Here is a 27,544-nt window from a genome sequence, read left to right on the forward strand (position 1 = left end):
TAGCAAAATACAATTTAGGAACACTCAATATGAGATTATTACAACACATTCTTTCCTCTCCTCACCCAAGTTAATCAATCATACCCAACACTAATTCTCTTAAGAAAACTGCCCCCAGCCTGGCCTGTGATGGCTCACTGGATAAATCATAGACCTGGAATGCTGAGGTCTCTGGTTCGAAACCCTGGGCTTGCTGGGTCAAGGCATATATGACAAGCAATCAATGAATAACTAAAGTGAGGCAACTATGAGTTGATACTTCTAGTCCCCCCCCCTCAAATCTCTCTTTCCTCTGTAAAATCAGTAATTTTTTTAAAATTTTTCTTAAGTAAAAGTGGGGATATAGAGTGACAGACTCCCATATGCACCCTGACCTTGCAAGCTCCCTATGAGGCAATGCTCTGCCCGTCTGGGGCCGTTGCTCTCTGTTGCTCCGCAACCAAGCTATTTTAGCACCTGAGGCAAGGCCATGGAGCCATCCTCAGCGCATGGGGCCAACTTGCTCCAAGGGAACCTTGGCTGCAGGAGGGGAAGAGAGAGACAGGAGAGGGGGGGAATGGAGAAGCAGATGGTCGCTTCTCCTGTGTGCCCTGACCAGAAATCAAACCCAGAACATCCATATGCCGGGCCAATGCTCTACCACTAAACAAACCAGCCAGGGCCAATAAATAAAATCTTTAAAAAAAGAAAGAGTAAGAAAATTACCCCCAGTTTCTTCTATTATTGGGGATCACTTAAAAAAAAAGAACTCACAATTTCAAGCATCAATAGGAAGCATTCAGAATCAAGACAAACCTTATAGATACCTATGCATAAAACTAACCAAGCACAGCAAGCCCTAAATTGAGGGCCAGAAGTATCTCTTTTAAAATGAGGTAGTTGCACCTGACCAGGCAGTGGAGCAGTGGATAGAGAGTCAAACTGGGATGTGGAGGACCCAGGTTCGAGACCCCGAGGTCGCCAGCTTAAGCGCAGGCTCATCTGGTTTGAGCAAAGCTCACCAGCTTGGACCCAAGGTTGCTGGCTCAAGCAAGGTCGCTACTCGGTCTGCTGAAGGCCCACGGTCAAGGCACATATGAGAAAGCAATCAATGAACAACTAAAGTGCCACAATGAAAAACTAATGATTGATGCTTCTCATCTCTCTCCATTCCTGTCTGTCTGTCCCTATCTATCCCTCTCTGACTCTGTCTCTATAAAAAAATAAAGAAGGCCCTGGCCGGTTGGCTCAGCGGTAGAGCGTCGGCCTAGCGTGCGGAGGACCCGGGGTTCGATTCCCGGCCAGGGCACATAGGAGAAGCGCCCATTTGCATCTCCACCCCTCCGCCGCGCCTTCCTCTCTGTCTCTCTCTTCCCCTCCCGCAGCCAAGGCTCCATTGGAGCAAAAGATGGCCCGGGCGCTGGGGATGGCTCTGTGGCCTCTGCCCCAGGCGCTAGAGTGGCTCTGGTCGCAATATGGCGACACCCAGGAGGGTCGCAACATGGCGACGCCCAGGATGGGCGGAGCGTCGCCCCCTGGTGGGCAGAGCGTCGCCCCCTGGTGGGCGTGCCGGGTGGATCCCGGTCGGGCGCATGCGGGAGTCTGTCTGACTGTCTCTCCCTGTTTCCAGCTTCAGAAAAATGAAAAAAATTAAAAAATAAATAAATAAAAAATAAATAAATAAAATAAAGAAAAAAAGAAAAAAAATTTTTAAATGAGGTGGTTGCCCTGGCCGGTTGGCTCAGTGGTAGAGCGTAGGCCTGGCATGCAGGAGTCCCAGGTTCGATTCCCGGCCAGGGCACACAGGAGAAGCGCCCATCTGCTTCTCCACCCCTCCTCCTCTCCCTCCTCTCTGTCTCTCCCCCTCCCGAAACCAAGGCTCCATAGGAGCAAAGTTGGCCCAGACACTGGGGATGGCTCTATGGCCTCTACCTCAGGCGCTAGAATGGCTCTGATTGCAGCAGAGCGACGCCCCAGATGGGCAGAGCATCGCCCCCTGGTGGGCATGCCGGGTGGATCCCGGTCGGGTGCATGCGGGAGTCTGTCTGCCTGCCTCCCCGTTTCCAACTTCAGAAAAATATAAATAAATAAATAAATAATAAATAAATAAATAAAATGAGGTGGTCACCATTGTTCTGAGTACATCACAAATGATCAGTGGGGCCCAGTGCCCGACACCAGACTCAGAGCACATAGTTTCAGGCATCTAGCAAGGCATCAACTGGCAAAGGCAAGAGGGAGTTGAACTAAATGGGACACAAAGCCAAATAAAACTTACTTGGCAAGTGTCCTGCCTATGATATTATAAAAAAATCATGTGGGAGGTCCCCAAATTCTAATACTAATAAAGAAACCCTTACCTGTAGGCATATAATTTGGATAGATCCTTTAAGATTGATTGCAGCTGAAGAAAGTCTTCTAGGCGCTGGCAAATTCTACTGAATAGAGTTCAACGTCCCATCTACCAGGCTGAATTCCACAGATTTGTAGATAAAAATTTTAGGTTAACAGTTTTCAAATAAAAATTATAAACCAAAGAGAAACAAATATTCCAATCACATAAGTAATGAGGCGGGCCTCAGACTAACATGAAATAATTACATCCTTGAATATAATCCACTGTTTCCAAGACATACAACAATCTGTTTCTTGGACTTGATTGAGATTGGTATTAAGTGATAATGAATGAAGAAGAGAAAATTAATAACTACTTGAAATTAATTCAAAAATCAAATCTAAAGACATTCAATTTAACACTGAGCTTGCACATAAGTCAAAACCAAACCAAAGCAATGTTTGGTTGGCTTCCTGTTACTTAGCAAGCTATTATGACATAAAATAATGGTTCATGACTGGCTGTAGACAGTCTAGTAACTGTGCATTATTTATTGGTTACTGCCCACACTTGCCATAAGTTGATCCAATCAAATCATGTATTGCAAGTAACTTCCAAAATAAGTAGTTTGGGTTTTTTTTCACTAAGTTTTTAATGAGCATGTACTCTATACAAGGTATAGTCCAGTAGAGGAATGAGAGCGTCTTAGTCTATTGCTGCCTAAAAATTAACAAAAACTAATGTACAACTTCCACATAATTTATAATTAACCCAATCACTTCTATAAGTACAGCATCTCTATAAACTTTGTTAACTGATATTAGTTTAGCTAATTTAAAATATCTTTACATTATAGTTGGTAATATTCTCATTATTCTAGAATAAAATTATGATCTTTATTTCAATTCCTACCATACTTGAAGATAAGGTGACCAATCGTCCTCCTTTAGGGAGAACAGTCCTTCTTTTGTAAGTTCCTCCTTGGAAAAGATCCTCCTACATGTCCTCCTTTTTGATATTGGAAGACTAATCTGTAAATGTCCATATTCGATCGATGCAGAGTCGATCCATTGTTTGTGATGTGACATATTTGTATCTAAATGAGTACTTTTTTCTTATAATTATTATTAAAAATTAATAGGCATGTAAGCATAATTACAATATAAAATATTACAAATGTTTTTATTATGCATTTACCACATTATAGTATATTACTGTTACAATGAATAAAATGTTTTTTTTATTTATGATATTGTTTTCTTCAATTTATTTTTGTCCTTTTCATTGCAAAAAAAGTTGGTCACCTTATTGAAGATGAAAACTATTTGAAAGAAAAAATTTTCAATATTATAGATATCTATAATGAACTCATTAGCAATTTACTGGGGGGAAAAGACTGGAGTCCATATAGTACTCAATTTGTAGATTCTTCAAATCCTTTGTTGCCTCCATCTTCAAATAGTGATAACCAAGTAAGAAGAGAATAGATAAAGTTCAGCCATTTTCTTATTTGTGAGCTTGGTCAAAGAACTGGTAACAAAGTTTAGAGGAATTTGTTAAAAAGTGGTTTTGAAAAGTTCTAATTAGATCCTGTTAAAAAGAGTCAAGAGAAGAGCATCCACAGAACTTTAGGATAAATTCTGAATGCATTTTAAAAACAATTTTTATATACAGTAAAATCAACCTTTTGCATAAAATTATAGTCTGTGAATTTTGACAAAATTCACATGTAACCACCACCAGTTAAAATAACAGCAGTTTTCATACGAATTTTAGGACAACCATAAGTAAGAGTTATCAAAGGGTTTACTTCATAAAAAAGCAGATAAATAGGACCTAAAAACGTAAACAAGGATTTACTGAAAACTGAGGAATACTGGCCCCTGTCTACTTTTACTCCTGCCTTCTAGTGAACCCAAATCACTACAATTGTCCCAATTTCTTTAATTCCCATGGTATCAGTTACTATGCACAAGTGTATCTGTTCTGTATCACAAGCTGATTTCTTGCTACAAGACATTTCATGACTCATGGGCATCTCAAACTCAGCAAATCCAAAATGGAAACCCACCTCCCTCCTGCCCCAAACCTGTCTTCCAGTAATCCTACCATTCATCCAAGTACTCCAACTGGAAACCCTGAAGTTAGCCTTAACTCCCCACTCCTTCATTACTTCCCACCCCCAATTTAGTCAATCACCAAGTCTCATCAATTTTGCCTCTCAAATTCATCCCAAATGATCTATTTCTCTTGATCCCCACAACCAACAACCAGCTAAATCAGTTCAGGACATTAGTATACTGCAGGGTTACTTAATGCAATGCTTTCTTGTTTCATTCCTGCAGATTAAGCTGTTTTTTCAGCATGGCACCTTTGCCTATAATGTTTCTTCCACCCAAAATGCCTTTCCTTCATCTTGGTAAAAATCTACTCTAATCTCTCCAAGTAAAATTAAATGCTGCCTGACCAGGCGGTAGCGCAGTGGATAGAGCATCGGACTGGAATGAGAAAGACCCAGGTTCAAGACCCCAAGGTTGCCAGCTTGAGCACGGGCTCCTCTGGTTTGAGCAAAGCTTACCAGCTTGGACCCAAGGTCGCTGGCTCGAGCAGGGGTCACTCGGTCTGCTGAAGGCCCACAGTCAAGGCACATATGAGAAAGCAATCAATGAACAACTAAGGTGTCACAATGCGCAATGAAAAACTAATGTTGACGCTTCTCACTTCTCCGTTCCTGTCTGTCTGGTCCCTGTCTATCCCTCTCTCTGACTCTCTCTCTGTTAAAAAAAAAAAAAAAAAAAATTAAATGCTTCCTCCTCATCATTCTCAATGTGTAAAACTCTTGCTGTTGTAATTATCTGTCTTTTCCACCAGACCGAGTCCCAGGAAGGCACTTCATTGTGTTGTTCACCTTGGTAAGCCTGGTGTCTAGGCAGTGCCCAACAAATAGTAGATGCTTAATAAATGTTTAAAAAACACATGAGTGTATGTTTCATGATCCAGATAAAATGACTTCCATATTTACCAAGTTATCTTTTGCTTTTAGTCCAACACAGTAGTTGTATATTTCAGGCAAGTTACTAAAAACCTCTCAGTGCCTCAGCCTCCTCACCCCCAAAGTACAGATAAGAATACTTTCCCCAGCCCTGGCCAGTTGGCTCAGCAGTAGAGTGTCAGCTGGCGTGTGGAAGTCTGGGTTCGATTCCCAGTCAAGACACATAGGAGAAGCAACCATCTGCTTCTCCACCCCTACCCCTTCTCTCTCTCTCTCTCTTACTCTCCAGCAACTATGGCTCAAACAGTTTGAGCAAGTTGGCCCCAGGTGCTGAGGATGGCTCCATGGCCTCGCCTCAGGCGCTAACATGACTTGGTTGGTGAGTAACGGAGCAGCAGCCCCAGATGGGCAGAGCATAGGCCCAGAGGGGGCCTGCCAGGTGGATCCCGGTCCAGGCACATGTAGGAGTCTGTCTCTGTCTCCCTGCCTCTCGCTTAGTAATAAGAAAAAAAGAAAAAAGAAGGACTACTTCCCCCATAAGGTCACTGTGAAGATTAAATTAGTTAAATGCCTGTAAAAGGCTTAGAACAGTACCTGATACATAGTAAGTGCTCAATAAACACTATTGTTACTAGTTTTTTGTTTGTTTGTTTTATAGGGACAGAGAGTCAGAGAAAGGGATAGATATGGACAGACAGGAACGAAGAGAGATGAGAAGCATCAATCATCAGTTTTTCGTTGAGACACCTTAGTTGTTCATTGATTGCTTTCTCATATGTGCCTTGACCGTGGGCCTTCAGCAGACCGAGTAACCCCTTGCTCGAGCCAGCAACCTTGGGTCCAAGCTGGTGAGCTTTTTGCTCAAACCAGATGAACCCACGCTCAAGCTGGCGACCTTGGGGTCTCGAATCTGGGTTCTCTGCATCCCAGTCCGACGCTCTATCCACTGCGCCACCGCCTGGTCAGGCACTAGTTTTTTAATAATTACCAATGCTAGGAGGGAAATGGACTGAGCAGACACACGTTTTAAGTCATGGAAAAGACTACTTCTCGATGTACATGAATAAAGTGACATTCTGGTTTATCTGTCAGCCTCTTGCAGTTTGGTCAGCCACTTGACCATGAGACCAATCAACTCTGGTGATGATGAATGGAGTTTACTTGCAGAACAGGAATAAATCCTGAATCTTGAGGACCCCATCAAGTTAGCAGCATCCTGAGAGGGCTTTAAGAACTGCTAGTTGGTCACCTATGACACCTTATCTTGGTTCTCTCTAAAAGGCAACATTTTGGTCAAAGATGATACAATCTAGTGAAAAGAATGTGATGCTGGGAGGGAGATAAAGCATGCCACTAATTAGCTTTGCAAATGACTGTGTACTTTAAAGAGAAAGTCTCTGAGTTTAAAAAAACACTAGTCAGCTCTCAATTATCCACACCAAAGGAGGTGAAAAGTGGTATAAATAATCAAAATTTCTTAACATTTTACTTTTATTTTGGCATGTATTATGAAATTTTATGTAATTTTTCCTATAGCTTCATATCCAAAATTGTATCTGGGCTGAACTAATACTAAAATATATTTACATAGCCTGGCCGTACATTAGAAACATCATAGGAATGATTAAACATGAAAGGAGGAAGTCAGCATGAGATAAACTCCCACAGATAGTTTACACGAGGAAAACTTAAAACGGACTATTATTATATAATAATTCCTCTCAACCTCACGGCATCCTCTTGAGGTTCAATCTTAGCCATAAAAATTTTCCAAGCGAAAATCTCTAAATGACACTTAGAAATAAGTGATGAGAACAACTGAGTTTTAAAGGGGAATCAATCTAGACCTGGAAAGTCATGAGAAAACCATCCAATTAAAGATTCTGGCTCCCACAGATGTGGAGGCGCATTACTATGCCTAAAGGGCTAGGGGTGAGTATCAGCCTAACTCAAGCAATTCATTTCATACAGTCAAGGTATTCTTGAAAGATTACATAATAATTTCAGTGCCAGAAAGTACTTTGGTGACCACCTGGTCTAAACCCTGATTTTATAGAAGAAACAGATCTAGCACTGGTCGGTTGGCTCAGTGAATAGAGTGTTGGCCCAGCGTTCGGTTGCCCTAGGTTTGAGCCCCAGTCAGGGCACACATGAGAAGTGACTATCTGCTTTCTCTTCCCCTCCCTCTCCCCCCTTCTCTTTCTCTTCCCCTCTTGCACCATTGGCCCCAGCCACTGAGGCTAGTTCAGTTGATTTGAGCATCGGCCCCATATGGGGAGGATCCCCATCGGTCGGGATGCATACAGGAAACTGCCTCACTATCTCCTCTCCTTTCACTTAAAAAGATCCAGACTTGATATCTCAAAGCTATCTTTCATTCCTTCCTATTGTCCACTGCTACTAGATATGGGCTCCACAGGTCCTCAAATCTCCATGTACTCGATCTTACGCCCATTGTAACCATTTTAGTTCACACTCTTACCAATTCTTGTTCAGGTTACTGGGAATAGACTAACCAGTTCTTTCTTCATCAAATTTACCCTATATGATGTCATTTAAATACTTTTAAGACCATCAATAAGCAGATAACATATAAACTTATTAACTCAAATTCTGACTTCAAGCACCACTCAAATATCTGCCTACTTAACATATTTATACTTAGCTTCATTCACATCTCAAATTTAACATGTCTAAAATTGAACTCCCGATTTCCGATCTTCCCTCCAAATCCCACACCTACTCCTATTCCTCTCTCCCCCTCTCCTATCTTAGTAAGTGGCACCTCTACCCATCCAAATGCTTGAGCCAGAAACGTGGGAGTCATCCTTGACACTTTCTTCTTCCCTCAACTCCCACATTCAGTCTATAATTAAATGGATTCTTTCTTTAATACACTTCTCAAATCCATCTACTTCTCTCCATCACCTCTGCCACTGAGTCCCACCTGCCAAGATTCTTATTTAAACAGTTTGAGGTGCATCCCAGGCATTAGGATTTTTAAAAGCTCCCTGGGTGATTTTAACATGCAGGTAAGGGTGAGAACCAGTGCTCTACAGGTTCTGGACTCCTACTAACCTCTCTGACCTCACTTCTACCATTTTCTCCCTTGCTTACTTAACTACAGCCACACTGGCCTCCTTGCTGGTTCCTTGAACATGTCAGGCACAAACATTCCTCACAGCTTTTCCGCTTGCTATTCCCTCTACCTGGAAGGAGTTCTGATTTACTTCTTCACCTTCTACAGATATTTACTCTAATATTTCCTTTGCAGTGATTTAGTGAGACTGTCCCTGGCCACTCTATTGAAAATTGCAATCCCACCCCCACCCCAACATTCCCTATCTCTTCTTTCTCTGGTATTATTTTTCTCCTTGGGGAGTACCAATTTTTAACAAACCATATGTTTTATCTTGTTTATACACTTCATGAGAGCAGGGACTTTTGTCTGATTTTGGTCATTAATTATGTCTCCAGCACCCAGAATAACATCTGACATAAGATAGATAATCAGTATTTAACTCCACAGCAAGGCTTTCCCAGACTTCCCTAACTAAATTTAATTTCGCCATTATTCCCCGAATACAAATTTATTCCTTTCCTTCATAACATTTACATTAATCTGTAATTATATTTATATTTGTTGAAGCTTCTTTCCTAGACTGTAAATTCTGAGAATAAGGACATTATTTGGTTCACCATTATACTATACACCATTTCTCATGCTTAGTGGCAGAGAATGACTTCTTTAAAAAATAGTCGATGAGGCCCTGGCCGGTTGGCTCAGTGGTAGAGCATCGGCCTGGCGTGCGGGAGTCCCAGGTTCGATTCCCGGCCAAGGCACACAGGAGAAGCGCCCATCTGCTTCTCTACCCCTCCCCCTCTCCTTCCTCTCTGTCTCTCTCTTCCCCTCCTGCAGCCAAGGCTCCACTGGAGCAAAAGTTTGCCCGGGCGGGCTCCGGGCTCTGAGGATGGCTCTGTGGCCTCTGCCTCAGGCACTAGAATGGCTCTGATTGCAGCAGGTCAACGCCCCAGATGGGCAGAGCGTCGCCCCCTGGTGGGCATGCCGGGTGGATCCCAGTCGGGCACATGCGGGAGTCTGTCTGACTGCCTCACAGTTTCCAACTTTGGAAAAAATACACACACAAAAAAAATAGTCGATGAATGAATGATGCCAAATACATTTTCTGAAAGCACATCTGATCATGCTATTTTTTCAATCAAGAACTTTCAAAGTCTCTCCATCACTTAACACATTAAACCCTAACTGACTGGCTTTGGTAGAAAACCCTCCATGTTCTGGGCCAATTTACTTTCCTGCCTTATTTCCCATTATCTCGTGCATCTTTTGCTTCAGCTATACTGCACTGCTCATTATTTCCGGTACACACCCAACACTAACAAACACTGCACTTCCCCACCTCCACATTTTTGTTCATGACATTCCTTCTGCCTGAATCCTGTCCCATCTCTACCAATTAAAACTCCAGCTTTCAAAATACCTACCCTTCAAAACCAAGCTCAAATGCAGCCTTCACAAAGACAGTCCTGACTCCCACCCCAACTTCCCAAAGAATGATCTCTTCCTCTTCTAAATACCAAAGTTAATAATATTAGTTTAATTCCCCTACTCTTTTTAGAACCTGTCCCTTACCTTTCACAAGACCTTCTGTTTATAGTCACTTAATAGATATTTGTTGAAGTCAGTTAATACTATTACTCCCTCCTCAGTTATAACACATATTTAATTAAATCGGGAAGGGGATTCTCTTTAGAAACGCCCTTTAATGACCATAAGATACAAAGCTGGAAGGACCTCACTTCTATGCCTTTTCTGAAAAGGCAAAGGCTTCCCAAATGCAATTTTTAGAGTTCATATTTTTAAATGTATTCAACTGCTTGAAAAAAAAAAGTTAAGTTGTAATGTGCTACTATAATGACATAAATTTCATAAGCTATATTAAAATGGGTTACTCTAAGATTATCACATACTTGAAAGAATAGCTGGCTGAAAATCTGAATATCTTAAACTTTGTCTGAAAATGATAATTACTAGAAAAATATATTCAACAACAAATCTGAAACACTGTATAATCATTTAAAGTATCCAATGCAGCCTGATCAGGTGCAGTGGACAGAGCATCAACCTGGGATGCTGAGGACCCAGGTTCAAAACCCAAAAGTCACTGGCTTGAGCATGGGCTCACCAGCTTGAGCGCGGGTTGCCAGCTTGAGCACAGGATCATAGACATGACCCCATGGTCTCTGGCTTGAGCAAGGGGTCACTGGTTCAGCTGGAGCCCCATGGTCAAGGCACATATGAGAGAGCAATCAATGACTCACTCAAGTGCTAAAACTATGAATTGATGCTTCTCATCTCTCTCCACTCCTGTCTGTCCCTGTCTGTCTCTCAAAAAACAAATTAAATAAAACATTCCATTCATTTCTACAACATGTTAAGTGACGCTAAGTAACATCCCAGCAACCCAGTAAAATTCTACCATGAAATACTTGTTACACCTCAAGTATCAGACCTTTGTTTCTCCACCCACATCCTCTCATAAGGTTGTGGTTCCCAAAGTGTAGTCCGTGTATTCCTGGAGGTACTTTTCAAGGAGTCCATGAAGTCAAAACTAAGAAACTGTTTGCCTTTTTCATTATGTTGACATTTCCACTGGTAATATAAAATCAATAATAGGTAAAACTACTGTCTTAGCATAAATCAAGATAGTGGTTTCAAAATGTCTTTCACCACCATGTACTGATGATTTTTTTTTTTTTTTTACAGAGAGAGAGAGAGAGTCAGAGAGAGAGAGAGGGACAGACAAACAAGAACGGAGAGATGAGAAGCATCAATCATTAGTTTTTCGTTGCGCATTGCAACACCTTAGTTGTTCATTGATTGTTTTCTCATATGTGCCTTGACCGTGGGCCTTCAGCAGACCTAGTAACCCCTTGTTCGAGCCAGCGACCTTGGGCTCAAGCTGGTGAGCTTTTGCTCAAACCAGATGAGCCCTCGCTTAAGTTGGCGACCTCGGGGTCTTGAACCTGGGTCGTCCACATCCCAGTCCGACGCTCGTATCCACTGCGTCATCGCCCAGTCAGGCTGTACTGATGATTTTAAAAAGTCAATTTCACTTAAGAATGTTGTTGATGAAGCAATAAAAATTATTAATTTTACAAATCTAAACCCTGGAGCATAGGTCTTCTAAATATTCTGTGTGATGAAATGAGAAGTATGCAAAAGGAACTTCAGCACGATACTCCAGTACAATAATGGCTGTATCAAGGAAAAGCACTTGTGACTCTATTTGAGTTGTGAGTTGAACTTCTTTTTTCACAGAATAGTACTCTTACTTGGAACAAAGCACAAACTGTGGTTATTCAGACATGACTATTTAGCAGACGTTTCCTTGAAAATGAAGTGAGTCTGTCACTTCAAGGAAAACAACTGACAGTATGCGTTGCCAATGATAAAATAAGAACTTTTAACCAAAAATTTGAATTCCGGAAATCTTGTAGCTGCTTGACAGATTCCAGTAACTTTCCTGAAGAAATGGGTGGTAACATTAACTAACGTGGTTTTTTTGACATGGCACTATAATAATGTGTCATTTGGAAGATCTGCTTAACTCAATGAACCAATATTTCCCAAACAACCAATACTTGGTATTATAAAATCATGTATAAGTAAAAGATCCATCCACAATGCAAGACAGAGCAATGGATTTTAATGTAACAGGAACATCAATATGACTTCAGAGTCCACACTGCAACGTATAAGAAACTAGCAATTGTGGCCCTGGCTGGTTGGCTCAGTGGTAGAGCGTAGGCCTGGCGTGCAGAAGTCCCGGGTTCGATTCCCAGCCAGGGCACACAGGGGAGGTGCCCGTCTGCTTCTCTGCCCCTCCCCCCTCCTTCCTCTCTGTCTCTCTCTTCCCCTCCCGCAGCCGAGGCTCCATTGGAGCGGGGATGAGCCTGACCAGGCGGTAGCGCAGTGGATAGAGCGTCGGACTGGGATGTAGTGGAGCAGGGATGGCCCGGGTGCTGGGGATGGCTCCTTGGCCTCTGCCCCAGGCGCTAGAGTGGCTCTGGTCGCAACAGAGCTATGCCCTGGAGGGGCAGAGCATCGCTCCCTGGTGGGCAGAGCATCGCCCCTGGTGGGTGTGCCGGGTGGATCCCGGTCAGGTGCATGCGGGAGTCTGTCCGACTGTCTCTCCCCGTTTCCAGCTTTGGAAAAATACAAAAAAAAAAAGAAACTAGCAAAACTAGCAATTGTCAAGTTTTGGTGTGGTACCATAGAAGAATATGCATAAATGTCTGAAAATACTCCTTTTTCCAACTACATCATCTGAGGCCATACTTTCTTCACATAACTTCTACCAAAATAATCTCATATCAGAATGAATATAGAAGCAGATATGAGAATCTAGCTGTCTTGTATTAAGTAGATTTTTTTCTTTATTATTTATTGATTTTAGAAAAAGGAAAGAGAAGAGGAAGAATGAGAAAGTGAGTGAGAGTAAGAAAGAGAGAAATTGACTTGTTGTTCCATGTATTTATGCAGTCATTGGTTGATGCTTGTATGTGCCCTGCTCGGGGCTGGAACCCACAGCCTTGTTGTGGTGGATCGGGACAATGATCTAACTGACTGAGCTGCCCAGCCAGGATAGCATCTCTATTAAGCAGATATTTAAGAGATTTGCAAGAACATTTTTTTTAAATGCCCCTCTTCCCATTAAGTTTTTAAAGTTATTTTTATAAAACTATTATTTATGTTAACATAAGATAGTTTTTTAATATTTCTAAAAAATGTTTTCCATTTTTTACTTCAATTTGGCCAATATCAATAGACATAAACCACATAAACAAAAGCTCTTTGGGGTCCTCAGTAATTAAAGGAGTATAAAGAATACTGAGACCAAACAGTTTGAGAACTACTGCTCTAAGAGAATCTGCCTCTTATTCCTACCACTCCAATCACTGCTGTTTGTACCATATCTCCCTTCCCCCATCCTCAACCATAGTTGAACCTGGGGCAGCTATCTGGCCCAAGGGAAATCAAGCCTTAGACTGACCAAATCAGATATCACTCAGGAATCTGAAGTAGCCCCATGGATACTGAGGTCTATTTATGGCAGAACACTAGAGTCCATTAGCTCTCATTGCTGAAGTCCTCCGAACTGTTCCTGCTCCAGCCCTTCTCAAGGCCTGGTTATTCAGCTTCTCCTTGGATTCTATGACAACTATTTCCTTTTGACAAATCTTTTATCTGAGCTATTTTAAAAGTTTCCTTTCCTCCATTTGAAAGATCAGATCCCTATATAAAAATGAAAATCACTCCAAAAAAACCTAAAAACTGAATGGAAATTCTAGGCTCATTCAGAACAAAAGATATGATTAGCTTGCTAGATAAGGGAGGCTTGATTTTTTTTTCCCTCCCTTTTTTGGAGAAGTTCATTCTATGTATCATGTCAATATACATTAGAAAATATATATATATATACATTAGACAGCGAATGACTTCATTAAAATATCCCAATCTGACAGGGTTTTTCAGGGAGGTTGATAGAAAAAGAACAAGGTTAGTGAGACTTGTCCTATCAGGTATGAACAATTATTACAAAGCTATGATAAATTAAGATATGCAAACAGACTAATGATACAGGGTAGAGGATACAAATACAAACATTCGTATATTTGGAAACATAGTGGTAGGGGGCAGATATGACTATTTAATAAATGATGCTAGAAAAAAAATTAAATCCTGACTTCAGAATTACCCTTATGGTTAAAAAAAAAAAAAAGAATTAGATCCCTATTTCACACCAATTATCAAAATAAATTCTAGGTGGATTAGAAACCAAATGTGAAAAGCAAAAACTTTAAGCCTTTTAGAAGAAAATATAGGATGTAACTATTATCTCAGTATAGAGAAGGGGTCCTTAATTCAGACATAAAAAACTCACATCACAAAGGAAAAACATAATAAATCTGATTCTGTTATAGTTTAAAACTTAGTCTTAATAAAAAATAGAATGAGCCTGACCAGGTGGTGGCGCAGTGGATGGAGCGTCGAACTGGGATGCGAAAGGACCCAGGTTCGAGACCCCGAGGTCGCCAGCTTGAGCGCGGGCTCATCTGGCTTGAGCAAAGAGCTCACCAGCTTGGACCCAAGGTCGCTGGCTCCAGCAGGGGGTTACTCGGTCTGCTGAGGGCCCACGGTCAAGGCACATGTGAGAAAGCAATCAATGAACAACTAAGAAGTCGCAACGCGCAACGAGAAACTGATGATTGATGCTTCTCACCTCTCTCCGTTCCTGTCTGTCTGTCCCTGTCTATCTCTGCCTCTGTAAAAAAAAAAAAAAAAAAAAAAAATAGAATGAGGCCCTGGCCGGTTGGCTCAGTGGTAGAGCGTCGGTCTGGCGTACATAAGTCCCGGGTTCGATTCCCGGCCAGGGCACACAGAGAAGCGCCCATTTGCTTCTCCACCCCCACCCCCTCCTTCCTCTCTGTCTCTCTCTTCCCCTCCCGCAGCCGAGGCTCCATTGGAGCAAGGATGGCCCGGGCACTGGGGATGGCTCCTTGGCCTCTGCCCCAGGTGCTAGAGTGGCTCTGGTCGCGGCAGAGCAACCCCCCGGAAGGGGCAGAGCATCGCTCCCTGGTGGGCAGAGCATCGCCCCCTGGTGGGCGTGCCGGGTGGATCCCGGTCAGGCGCATGCAGGAGTCTGTCTGACTGTCTTTCCCCGTTTCTAGCTTCAGAAAAATACAAAAAAAAAAAAAAAATAGAATGAAGTTTAAATACAAATTAAAACATATCCATTAAGATGGCAAATATTTTTTTTTCTTTTTAATTTCTGAAGCTGGAAACGGGGAGAGACAGTCAGACAGACTCCCGTATGCGCCTGACCGGGATCCACCAGGCACGCCCACCAGGGGGCGATGCTCTGCCCCTCCGGGGGTCGCTCTGCCGTGACCAGAGCCACTCTAGCGCCTGGGGCAGAGGCCAAGGAGCCATCCCCAGCGCCCGGGCCATCCTTGCTCCAATGGAGCCTTGGCTGCGGGAGGGGAAGAGAGAGACAGAGAGGAAGGAGGGGGTGGGGGTGGAGAAGCAAATGGGCGCTTCTCCTATGTGCCCTGGCCGGGAATCGAACCCGGGTCCCCCGCACACCAGGCCGACGCTCTACTGCTGAGCCAACCGGCCAGGGCCTAGATGGTAACTATTTTTAAAAAAAGAAAATAACAAGCGGTGGAGGGGATGTAGAGAAATGAAACCCTTGGGCACCGTTTTTAGGAATGTAAAATAGTGCAGCCACTACACTGAACAATGTGGCAGTTCCTAAAAAAATTAAAAATAGAATTACCGTATGATTCAGCAATTCCACTTTGGGTATATATCCAAGCACTAAAAGCAGGGTCTCAAATGTTTACACCCAAGTTCATAACAGCATTATTAACAATGGTCAAAAGGTGGAAGCAACCCAAGTGTTCATTGACAGATGAATAAACACAATGTGGTACCACATACAATGAAATATTATTCAGCTTTAAAAAGGAAGAAAATTCTGACACATGCTCCAACCTGGATGACTCTCATGGAAATATGCTAAGTGCAATAAGCCAGATACAACAGGACAAACACTGCATGATTCCACTCATATGATGTATCTCAAGTAGTCAAAATCACAGAAACAGAACTCAGTAGTTGTGCTTAAATACCAAAAAAGAATTATATAAATCTCAAATTAAGGAGATGAATAATCACATACACATTTTTTTCTTACAAATAGACAGACAGACAGGCGGAATTAGAGGCTTTCAGAAAACTAGTACTAGCCCTTCTTTGATGTAGCTGGTTGCCACAACAGCAAGAAGATTCCTGCCAACAGCTTCTTAGAAACAAAAAGAAAAAAGGTTGCCATGGTCCAATAAGGGTTACTGTCTGAATGTTTAATCCCCACTCTGAGGTCTGCATCCAGCTCTCTCAAAGTGGCATGACCAGCTCTGCCACACACAGCGGGCAGGCAACCCCTGCTCTATTAAAATGTGACCACAGCTGCAGGAATGAAGACCCAAGCATTTCCTAAAGAGGCCATTTTTTATTATCTTTTTTTCTATAATGGGAGCTTGTTGAAAACAAAAGTTAAAGAAACTACTGGACCTTAGTAGCAAATGTGTCAGCATAGCCTTTCAAAGTGATTCACACCTTAAAACAAACACAAGGAACAGGTGTGCTTCCCTGAATACACAGCCAGAATTTAATATGGGGTCAGTACTGTTTTATGAAGCCAGGTTGAGAATAACCTTATAAAATCTGGAAGTAAACATGACAAGATGGTAAAAAGAAAAATGAATTTCAGATAAATATCAGAATACTGTTATTGTCAGGCTTTCAGTAATCTGAAGTCAGTTTACTCAAATATTATCCAAAATAGCCTGACCTGTGATGGTGCAGTGGATAGAGCATCAACTTGGAACACTGAGGTTGCCTGTTCAAAACCCCAAATGCGGTCAGGGCACACACAAGAAGCAATCAATGAACAACTAAATGAAGCAACTATGAGTTGATACTGCTTGCTCCCTCTTTCTCTAAAATCAATTTTAAAAGTTACCCAAAATACCACTACATCGTAAGATCCAATAAAACACTTTCTTGTAAAGCAGGAATTAGTGCAGCCCCTACAACCAGCTCTAGAATGCAGTTGCACTGTCTCTTCTGTTTGTACTAACCCTCATTAGTGTGATGGAGTTTCAGAAAATACTATGGATGCGCCATTTCTCCTGAATCTCCAGCTCAGGGCAGAAACCCCAGGATTCAGCACTGTTCCTGACTCTCAGTTAAGACAGCTAGACATTAAGAGTTCATGGCCTATCAGAAAATTTTCCCTAATTAAGAACAATTTGTCTCACCTCTAAATCTTATTAACCAATGTCACCCCAATAAATTCAACTGAAGAAAAGGACAATTTGTCTCCTTTTTTGTTATGAAAATCTAGTGATAATGAAAAAAATGTGCTATTACAGCATAATCTTATGTAACTCCAACTGTGTGGACATAATGCACAGAAATGAGGAAAAGAAAAATATGTACTTGTGTGCGTGCGCACACACACACACACAGATGTTTTTCTATAACAATCACAATCCCACATCTCCCAGAAAGCTTATGAAGACAATTTCAGTCTCTAAATTTCATTATGTGTATCTTTCATCTCAGAACAAAGCAATGCTGCTCGTGAGAGGAGAAATTCCCCAGTCTCTTCTCCAGCTAGCCTTATATTAAGGGGGTGGAGGGGGCGCAGTGGAAGGAAGCAAGGCTCTCTTCAGAGATGCTACCTGTCTTTCACAAAGAGGATTGAAGACAAGGAATCTGTGAGGTCTAAGATCTAGAATCCAGCAATGCCAGTGGCACAGAAATGAGTCACACACTAGGTGCATTGTGTTAAAATAAAGGCACCTTTATCTTTTAGAATTTGGTTTCTGAAATTCCATAGGGAGATGAACAACAATTTATTAAAAGAGAAGAAAATGTGACACACACACACACACACACACACGCACACGCACGCAAGGATTCCACATCTGGTACAGGAAAATACAAAGTGAGCCAGTAACTTCTTGTACTAGAAGGCAAGGAAGTGCTCATACACCAACCTTAAAGGGTTCCCATACACCAAATATGAAACATCTTGAACATCAAAGAAAAGTAATTTTTGGTAAAGCACAGAATAAGTTGAAATTCCTAAGTTAATAATGGTACTAAAATAAAAAGCAAGAAAAAGAAACAATCTGCCACCATTAGACTTGACTATTATACCATCTCCTTACTCAGAAAGATGTTTACCTGACCTTTTAGGTAGAAATTATCATTTATTCCTAACTGATGATGTAAAAACTAACTTTTACAAATCATTGGGGGAATGAGAATTAGAAAATTACCATTTTGCAACAACCAAAGACAAACTGACAAGGATCATCATCACTAGATGAAAGGTTGCTGGAGAGGATAATAATATGGTGCCCAAGTGTCCCCACTCTGCAGGTTACTTGTTAATTACAAAGAAAAAAAAGCATTTACAAAGGAGATACATGGTATTTATCATCATAGAAAATGGTCAAACTCAGAGTCATTAATAGTAGGCACTATGACATTATGTTTCTTTTACTGTGACACTGTAAGCTACAGCACAACACCTATGAAGCATTCTTTCTTATTTTTTTTTTTTTGTATTTTTCCAAAGTTAGAAGCAGCGAGGCTGTCAGACAGATTTCTGCATGCGCTGGACTGGGATCCACCCAGCAGGCCCACCAAGGGGCGATGCTCTGCCCATCTGGGGCATTGCTCCATTGCAGCCAGAGCCATTCTAGCACCTGAGGTGGAGGCCATGGAGCCATCCTCAGCGCCTGGGTCAACTTTGCTCCAATGGAGCCTTGGCTGCAGAAGGGAAAGAGGGGGGGGATGGAGAAGCAGATGGGCGCTTCTTCTGTGTGCCCTGACTGGAAATCAAACCCAGGACTCCTGAACGCCAGGCCGACGCTCTACCACTGAGCCAACTGGCCAGGGCCCTAGGAAGCATTCTTATCAAAAATGTTTAATCTGAATCTAATCAAGCCTTTAGACTTCACTGCCAGTTTATAGGAAATACAGGGATAAAGGAACAAATGACATGATTGTGAGAAAATCAGAAAGGTCTAGAAGTGACATATTCTATAAGACAAATGGCCTGGTCTCTTCAAAAAGTCAGTATCATGTGGCTTCCATATAAACTGTTCTAGATTTAAAAAGAGACATGTTTGAAGAAAAAAAAAACTCCATAGCTAAAAGATGTCATCTTTGAAACAACTGGGAAAATTGGAATATGAACTGGATATTAGATGGTATTAAGAAATTATTGTTAATTGCCTTAACTGTGGCAGTATACTGTAAGAACAATTAAGTAAAACATATTTTAAGAAGCATCTAACGTACTTAAAGTATTGAGGTGTTGTCTGCAATATAAAAATTTATATATATAAACATACATGCAAATATAGCAAAATGTGAACTGTTGAATCTAGGGTATACCTGGTATAAAGGTGATAATTATACCATTTTTTCAATTTTTCTGTATGTTTACATTTTTTCCACTTAAACAGTTGTTTAAAAAAAAGAAGTGGGCTCAAAATGTACTTCTTCCAGGAAGGCATTTCAAAAGGACTCGCCTCAAACCCTTAATCCCTTGTTTACAAAGTCCTCTCAGCACAGAACACAGTGTATTAATGTTCCCGTTCTGTTTTCTATTCTTATTTCATATATTCAGTGGAGTTGGTTTCCAACAAGACCATTAGCTCCTTCAGGAACAATAATCTTTTAATTATTTTCTATTTCCTCACAGCTCATATGAGGTATTCTTTGATCAGCAGGCTTTTAAAAAGGACCAGTACAACCTGACCAGTGGTGGTGCAATAGATAGACAGCATCAACCTGGGACACTGAGGTCCCAGGTTTGAAACCCCAAGGTCACCAGCTTGAGCGAGGGATCACTAACATGACCCCATAATTGCTAGCTTGAGCCCAAGGGTTACTGGCTTGAAGTTCAAGGTCGCTAGCTTGAGCCCAAAGTCACTGGCTCGGCTGGAGCACCCAAGTCAAGGCACATCTGAGAAGCAATCAATGAACAACTAAAGTGACACAACTACAAGTTGATGCTTCTCATCTCTCTCCCTCCGTCTCTCAAAAAGAGAAAGAAAAAAGTACTAGTGCTGACATTCTGTGTAGGTACTCAGTAAAGCACCTTAAATGAGTTCGCTTTTCTCTTTTCTTTTTTTCATTAAGTGAGAGGCAGGAAGCAGAGACAGACTCCCACATGTACCCCAACTGGGATCCACCCAGCAAGCCCCCTACAGGGCAATGCTCTGTCCATCTGGGGTGGCTGCTCCGTTGCTCAGCAACCGAGCTATTTTAGCACCTGAGGTGAGGACATCCTCAGCATCTGAGGCCAATTTGCTCAAACCATTTGAGCCATGGCTACGGGAAGGGGGGGGAGAGACACAAGAGAAAGGAGAGAGGAGAGAGAGAAGGTGGAAGGGTAGAGAAACAGTCTCTTCACCTGTGTACCCTGACTGGGAATCGAACCTGGGACTTCCATATGCCGGGCCGATGCTCTACCACTGATCCAATCAGGCAGGGCCAGAGTTAGCTTTTCAATTCCTCAACGGAATGGCAGCTCACTTGTATAAACCATTTTGAGTCACAGCTATCAAAAAGAGATCATAAAACCTCACTTATAGGCTTCGAGAAATTCATAGAAAAGCTGGCATCTAAAACTTAAAGAAATTAGAATATATGTTTTACATGTTTTTGTAGCATTGTCATGGATTTGCTGTTATCTAGGCATATGACTTTATTCCCATGACATTATTCTTCAGTTGAATAGTATCTTCTACCACCACCCCCCATCTGCAAAACAGTATTTATCCACAACTCCTGGGTGTAATGAAATCTAAGCTACATAATGTACTTTAAAATCTTTTTTTTTAATTTATTCTTTTAGAGAGGAGACAGAGAGAAAGAAGAAGGGGAGGAGCAGGAAGCCTCAACTCCCATATGTGCCTTGACCAAGCAAGCCCAGGGTTTCGAACCGGTAACCTCAGCATTCAGGTCTATGCACCACCACAGGTCAGGCTAAACTTTAAAATATTAAATAAAAGACTGCACATAAGTAAAAAGTTTCTGACAATACAATGTTGGTGAGGAAAGCGGCAGACTTGGCCCTGGCTGGTCGGCTCAGCGGTAGTGTCGACCCAGCATGTGGAAGTCCCAGGTTTAATTACTGGTCAGAGCACACAGGAGAGAAAACCATCTCCTTCTTCCCCCTCCCCTTCCCCTCCCTTTTTTCCCCTCCTGCAGCCATGGCTCAACTGATTCAAGTGCACCGGCCCTGGGCACTGAGGATGGCTCTGTGGAGCCTCCACCTCAGGTGTTAAAAAATAGCTCAGTTGCAAGCATGGCCCCAGACAGGCAGAGCATCAACCCTAGACAGGGGTTGCTGGGTGGACTCCAGTCAGGATACATGCAGGAGGGAGTCTGTGTCTGTATTTCTCCTCCTTTCATCTAAAAAAAAAAAAAAAGTGGTAGACTCATACTCTGCTGGCAGAATATAAATTCGTATAAGCTTTATGGAAAGCAATTTAACAATATCTAACAACATTAAAAATGCATATATCCTCTGATCCAGCATTTCCACTATGAATTTACATAAAAGACACCCATGTACATAAAAAGTACATACAAGAAATCACATGAAGCTCTGGAAACAACCTAAGGATCCATTAATAAGAGAACTGGATGAATGATGGTACATCTATACAACGGCATACCTGCCAGCTTTCAAAAAGAGGTACTCGCCTGACCAGGCGGTGGCGCAGTGGATAGAGTGTCGAACTGGGATGTGGAGGACCCAGGTTCGAGACCCCAAGGTCGCCAGCTTGAGCACAGGTTCATCTGGTTTGAGCAAAAAGCTCACCAGCTTGGACCCAAAGTCACTGGCTCAAGCAAGGGGTCACTCGGTCTGCTGTAGCCTCATGGGCAAGGCACATATGAGAAAGCAGTCAATGAACAACTAAGGTGTTGCAACAAAAAACTAATGATTGATGCTTCTTATCTCTCTCCATTCCTATTTGTCTGTCCCTATCTCTCCCTCTCTGACTCTCTCTGTGTCCCTGTAAAAAAAAAAAAAGAGGTACTCTATGTACTGTATTAATTGATAACCAAAATATATTAAATGAAAAAAGCAAAGTGCAGAATAATGGGTATAGTTTACCATTTGTGTAAAATTACAGTAAAAAAAGCATCGACTATCTCTGGAAGAGTAAGTAAGATACAGGTAACAACAATTTCCTTTGGGGAGGATAACTATATGGAAGAAAGGAGGAGAGTAAAATAAAGATTTTTTACCCTCTCTGTATACCTTTTGAATTTTGTTTCATATGTACTGTGTTACCCATTTTAAAGAGTTATTTTTTTGAAATACCGCTCTGTACCAATAAGAATTTTTTAGCCCTGGCCAGTTGGCTCAGTGGTAGAGCATTGGCCTGGCATGCAGGAGTCTCGGGTTCGATTCCCAGCACGGCACAAAGGAGAAGCACCCATCTGCTTCTCCACACCTCCCCCTCTCCTTCCTCTCTGTCTCTCTCTTCCCCTCCCGCAGCTGAGGCTTCATTGGAGCAAAGATGGCCCGGGCGCTGCCTCTGCCCCAGGTGCTAGAGTGGCTCTGGTTGCAACAGAGCGACGCCCCGGAGGGGCAGAGCATCGCCCCCTGGTGGGCAGAGCATCGCCCCCTGGTGGGCGGGCCAGGTGGATCCCGGTGGGGCGCATGCGGGAGTCTGTCTGTCTCTCCCCATTTCCAGCTTCAGAAAAAAAAAAAAAAAAAAAGATGGCCCGGGTGCTGAGGATGGCTCTGCGGCCTCTGCCTTAGGCGCTAGAATGGCTCTGGATGCAACAGAGCGATATCCCAGAGGGGCACAGCATCACACCCTGGTGGACATGCCGGGTGGATCCCGGTCGGGCGCATGCAGGAGTCTGACTGCCTCCCCGTTTCCAGCTTCGGAAAAATGCAAAAAAAAAAAAAAGAATTTTAAAATTTTTATTTATTTTAGCCTGACCAGGCGGTAGCGCAATGGATAGAGCATCGGACTGGGATGCGGAGGACCCAGGTTTGAGACCCCGAGGTTGCCAGGCTGAACGCGGGCTCATCTGGTTTGAGCAAAGCTCACCAGCTTGGACCCAAGGTCGCTGGCTCAAGCAAGGGGTTACTCGGTCTGCTGAAGGCCCACGGTCAAGGCACATATGAGAAAGCAATCAATGAACAACTAAGGTGTCGCAACAAAAAACCAATGATTGATGCTTCTCATCTCTCTCCGTTCCTGTCGTCTGTCCCTATCTCTCTCTCTCTCTCTGTCTCTGTAGAAAAAAAAATTTTATTGATTGATTTTAGAGAGAGAAGAAGGGAGAGAAACAGGAACATGAGTCTGTTCCTGTATGTGCCCTGACCAGGATCGAACCAGCAACCTCTGTGCTTTGGGACAATGCCAATGGAGCTATGCAACCAGAGCTCAATAAGAATTATTTAATGATACTTATCTTGGCCCTGGACAGTTGGCTCAGTGAATAGAGCATTGGCAAGGTGTGCGGAAGTCCCGGGTTCAATCCCTGGTCAGTACACATGAGAAGTGACCATCTGCTTCTCTTCCTCTCCACCTCCCTCTTCTCTCTCCTTTCCCCTCTCACAGACAGTGGTTCATTTGGTTCAAGCATCAGCCCTGGGCACTGAGGATAGCTCGGTTGGTCTGAGTGTCAGCCTCAGGCACTGAGGATAGCTTAGTTGGTCTGAGTGTCAGCCTCAGGCACTGAGGATAGCTCGGTTGATTCGAGCATCAGCCCAAGACGGGTGTTGCCAGGTGGATTCCGGTTGGGGTGCATGTGGGAGTCTATCTTCCCTCCTCTCACTTCAAAAAAAAATATGGGCCTGACCTGTGGTGGTGCAGTGGATAAAGTGTCGACCTGGAAATACTGAGGTCGCCGGTTCAAAACCCTGGGCTTGCCTGGTCAAGGCACATATGGGAGTTGATGCTTCCAGCTCCTCTCTCTCTCTCTCTCTCTCTCTCTCCCTCTCTCTCTTCTCTAAAATGAATAAATTAAAAAAAATATGTTTCTCTTAATGCTAAAGGCATATCATGCCTTGGTATCACAGCAATTTTAAATGAGGCTTCAGTAAATTCAACCAGATGTAACACTTCCAAATAAAAACAATGCATCCTAGATGGCAAAAGCCTACTGAGAAAAGAAATGGACACTTATTGCCTCAATAGTTTTAAGATTTTACCAGAACCTGATGGAAGTCTGGACTAGGCAACATTAATCATCTGCAAGTACCAAACTAACCACTATGAAGAGCTCTAAAAGGCGAAGTCACTAAAGTACCAAATGGACCAACTACCCCAACCCTAGGTTGTCACAATAAATGAACACTCCTCATGTTCACACAAGGAGAAAAAAAGAGATGAGCTTCCAGCTCTTTCCCAGAGTAAGGATGATATATGCCCCCAAATTCCTATGCTTCCTGTGTCATCTCTTGGCTCCACTGTAACCATGGCAACAGAAAACAGCACAAAAGACAGCTGAACCATGCAAAGGCCAGAGTTAAATGGGGAAGTGAAAAATATAGACTTTAAGGCCCAAGAACATAAGGTCCTAGAGTTAAAAATGGCAGCCAAGGCCCTGGCCAGTTGGCTCAGTGGTAGAGCGTCAGCCTGGCACGCAGGAGTCCCTGGTTCGATTCCCGGCCAGGGCACACAGGAGAAGCGCCCATCTGCTTCTCCACCCCTCCCCCTCTCCTTCCTCTCTGTCTCTCTCTTCCCCTCCCAGCAAAGTTGGCCCGGGTGCTGAGGATGGCTCTGTGGCCTCTGCCTCAGGCACTAGAATGGCTCTGGTTGCAACAGAGCGACGCCCCAGATGGGCAGAGCATCGCCCCCTGGTGGGTGTGCCGGGTGGATCCCAGTCGGGCGCATGCGGGAGTCTGTCTGACTGATTCCGTTTCCAACTTCAAAAAAATACAAAAAAAAAAAGCAGCCAAAAAAGCCTTGAGAGAAGAATACCAAAGAAAGAAAACAAAGAAAAGAGAACAGAAAATAAAGCTTAATAAATATCTTCTTCCCAGTTATCCAGATAAGAGGCATGGTTGGCAAAGATAACTGAAAAACACAGAAAACACGTCCCACTCTCCCCACACCTAACCACTTAGCTACTCATACTATTCAGAAACCCTTCTGTTGGTAAGAGTTTATCATTTCCTCATCCCGTTCTAATGGCAGAGGTAAGAAACAGCAAAGTATGCAAAAGAGTGGCAACACCGGAGCAAACTAAAGGACCATGGATAATCTGCCAACAGAGAACCCAGGGTCTAGATCACTGAAATACTACTGTACTTTAATGTTCCTAAATTTAAACCGCTGTTTGTGACTTGCACTCTCATTACTTAAGAGGTAAAACCTCCACTGGTTATCATCCACCAGTAGTTTCAGATTGCTTTTGTTTTCATGTGATGTTCACAGAGCATCAATAATGTACAGTGAAAACGAAAGCGCTAAGATCTTTTACAAAGAAAGAGGCAAATAGGTCACACAAACAAGAGGGCTGGAGATGAGAGAACTCTGGTATCTTCATTGTGTGCTCTTTATACCTTATCTAGTTCTGCGAAGATAATTAAGAATTTCACTAAAAGGAAACCCCCTCTTTCTTTTTTATGACCGAGAAAGCCTTCCAAAATCCCCTGCCAAAGTATGATAAATTGAAAGGGTTTGGGCATCTACTCCAATATTTAGGGGATGTTTGTATTAAAGGTACAGCATAACGATGGGAGTTAAAAAAAAAAAGTAATGTGACAACTAGAAGTTCTATGACAGTTTCGAAAGAAGGGTCAGCGTGGGGCAAGTTGGCTCTGGGAAGCGTTTGTAGCCGGGGAGTCTCTAAGGCAACACTAGATGCAAACAGTCTTTTGTCAATAAGTACCTCAAATAATTCAAATTCTCCCTCTTGAATAAGAGCAACAGGCTCACCACTAGCAGTAAGTCTAGCCCACTGCCTAAGAAGGCGGGCGCGTGGTCAAGGGGCTCTTTATCCCGCAGGTCCCTGCAACACAGCGATGCGCATGCGCCCCGAGGGCAGCGACCAAGCACCCCAAGCTCGTTCACACTTGCGCATGCGCAGTCCCCCATCTCGCCGCAGGCGACAGCTCACTATTTGGCAAGGGGGATGGGGCTGGGAAAATGATGTGGGGGGGGCTGAAGGCAGGGGGCGCGTTTGTGTCTTCTGAATGCTTGGGATTGGGAGAAGGAACGGTTGATTAGGCTCTGGCATTCACAAGCCACGTAACCCGAGATATGAAAATGGGGCAGAGAAGAGTATATGTGTGCCGGGAGGGGGGGACGAGAGGAGTGGGGGGGGGGTGTCAGTCACCTCTTAAGAGAGGCGCCCCCCACTCCGACAGAACAACCCTCTCCCTCGACTCTCCTCCCCACCACTCACCTGAGAGCGGCGGCAACAGCTGCTGGTCCCCGTCCGCCTGCGCTCGCCTCATACTGTCCGCAACATCCGGGACCTGCGGGACTGCCGATACACAAATACACACACACTCGGAAGGCGCACACTCACATACACACACACCGACACACACCGGCCGGGGCGTCATGGCGTCAGCACGTCGACGCAGCAGCGCGCACCCGCCGGGCCCCACCCCGCGCGGCCTCCGCCCACTCTACTCCCCTCCTCTCTCCTCCTTGGGTTCTCCTGCCCCTCCTCTCTCTTCCTCAAGACCCCGCCTACTTCTCCTATCGCGCACGCGTCCCGGGGGTCTCACCCGGGCCAGGAGCTATGAAGAGAAGGAGGGGCCTCAGAAGAAAGAGGCGGGATCTTGATGGGGTTTGTGTGTAGGGCGCCGCAGACTGCTTCGAGGTGCGAGGACCAAATAGAGGCACACCCAGAGGAGTGGAGGGATAGGCGGTGTAACAATAAGGCACGTAACTACAGCAACTTATATTTGCAAGTAATTTATGAATTACCAAGGACTTTTACGTGCATTACCTCTTTTTTCTAACCAGTTGTCAGTAAAATGTTTTTGGACTTTATGATAGTGCTCAAGTCTGTTAAGTAACTTAAAATTTAGCATTTGGAAACAAAAATAGGAAGGAACATTTGGGGGGGGTTGGGAGAAGGCGGGCATAAATGACTTAACTGAAAGGAAGCTGATTCAGTGACAATCTGTTGTCTTGGACACCTGGGTCCCCAGTTGGCCTCATGTTCTAGCTCCCAAGGGCTGTCAGTGATTCCTGAGTTTAGTGGTAAAAAGTCTCAGAGCATTCTTGACCCTGCGAGGAAAACTGTCATCTCCTGGTTACAGTAATAACGTCAGGATGGGATATCTTTATTGCTATGATGCTTTCCTTTAGCTTAAACTTTAAAAATTATTCTTATTGGGCCCTGGCCGGTTGGCTCAGTGGTAGAGCGTCGGCCTGGCGTGCGGGGGACCCGAGTTCGATTCCCGGCCAGAGCACATGGGAGAAGCGCCCATTTGCTTCTCCACCACCCCCACCTTCCTCTCTGTTTCTCTCTTCCCCTCCCGCAGCCAAGGCTCCATTGGAGCAAAGATGGCCCGGGCGCTGGGGATGGCTCTGTGGCCTCTGCCTCAGGCGCTAGAGTGGCT

General features: G+C 43.5%; 1 protein-coding gene across 4 annotated transcripts in view; it reads right to left on the reverse strand.

Moving 5' to 3' along the window:
- Positions 1–26,544, reverse strand: part of SPOP (speckle type BTB/POZ protein) — an 83,371-nt gene extending 56,827 nt beyond the window's left edge. For 2 of the 4 annotated variants that reach the window (XM_066263898.1, XM_066263896.1), the window contains exons 1-2: positions 26,371–26,544; positions 2,340–2,448 (exon numbers count right to left, since the gene is read on the reverse strand). The gene's annotated coding sequence lies outside the window, so the exon portion shown is untranslated. The remainder of the gene's footprint in view (positions 1–2,339; positions 2,449–26,370) is intronic. The other 2 variants (XM_066263900.1, XM_066263897.1) reach the window with 1 other exon arrangement.
- Positions 26,545–27,544: the final 1,000 nt, after the last annotated feature.

Source organism: Saccopteryx bilineata, chromosome 2, assembly GCF_036850765.1.
Source record: "Saccopteryx bilineata isolate mSacBil1 chromosome 2, mSacBil1_pri_phased_curated, whole genome shotgun sequence".
Classification (NCBI taxonomy): Eukaryota; Metazoa; Chordata; class Mammalia; order Chiroptera; family Emballonuridae; genus Saccopteryx; species Saccopteryx bilineata.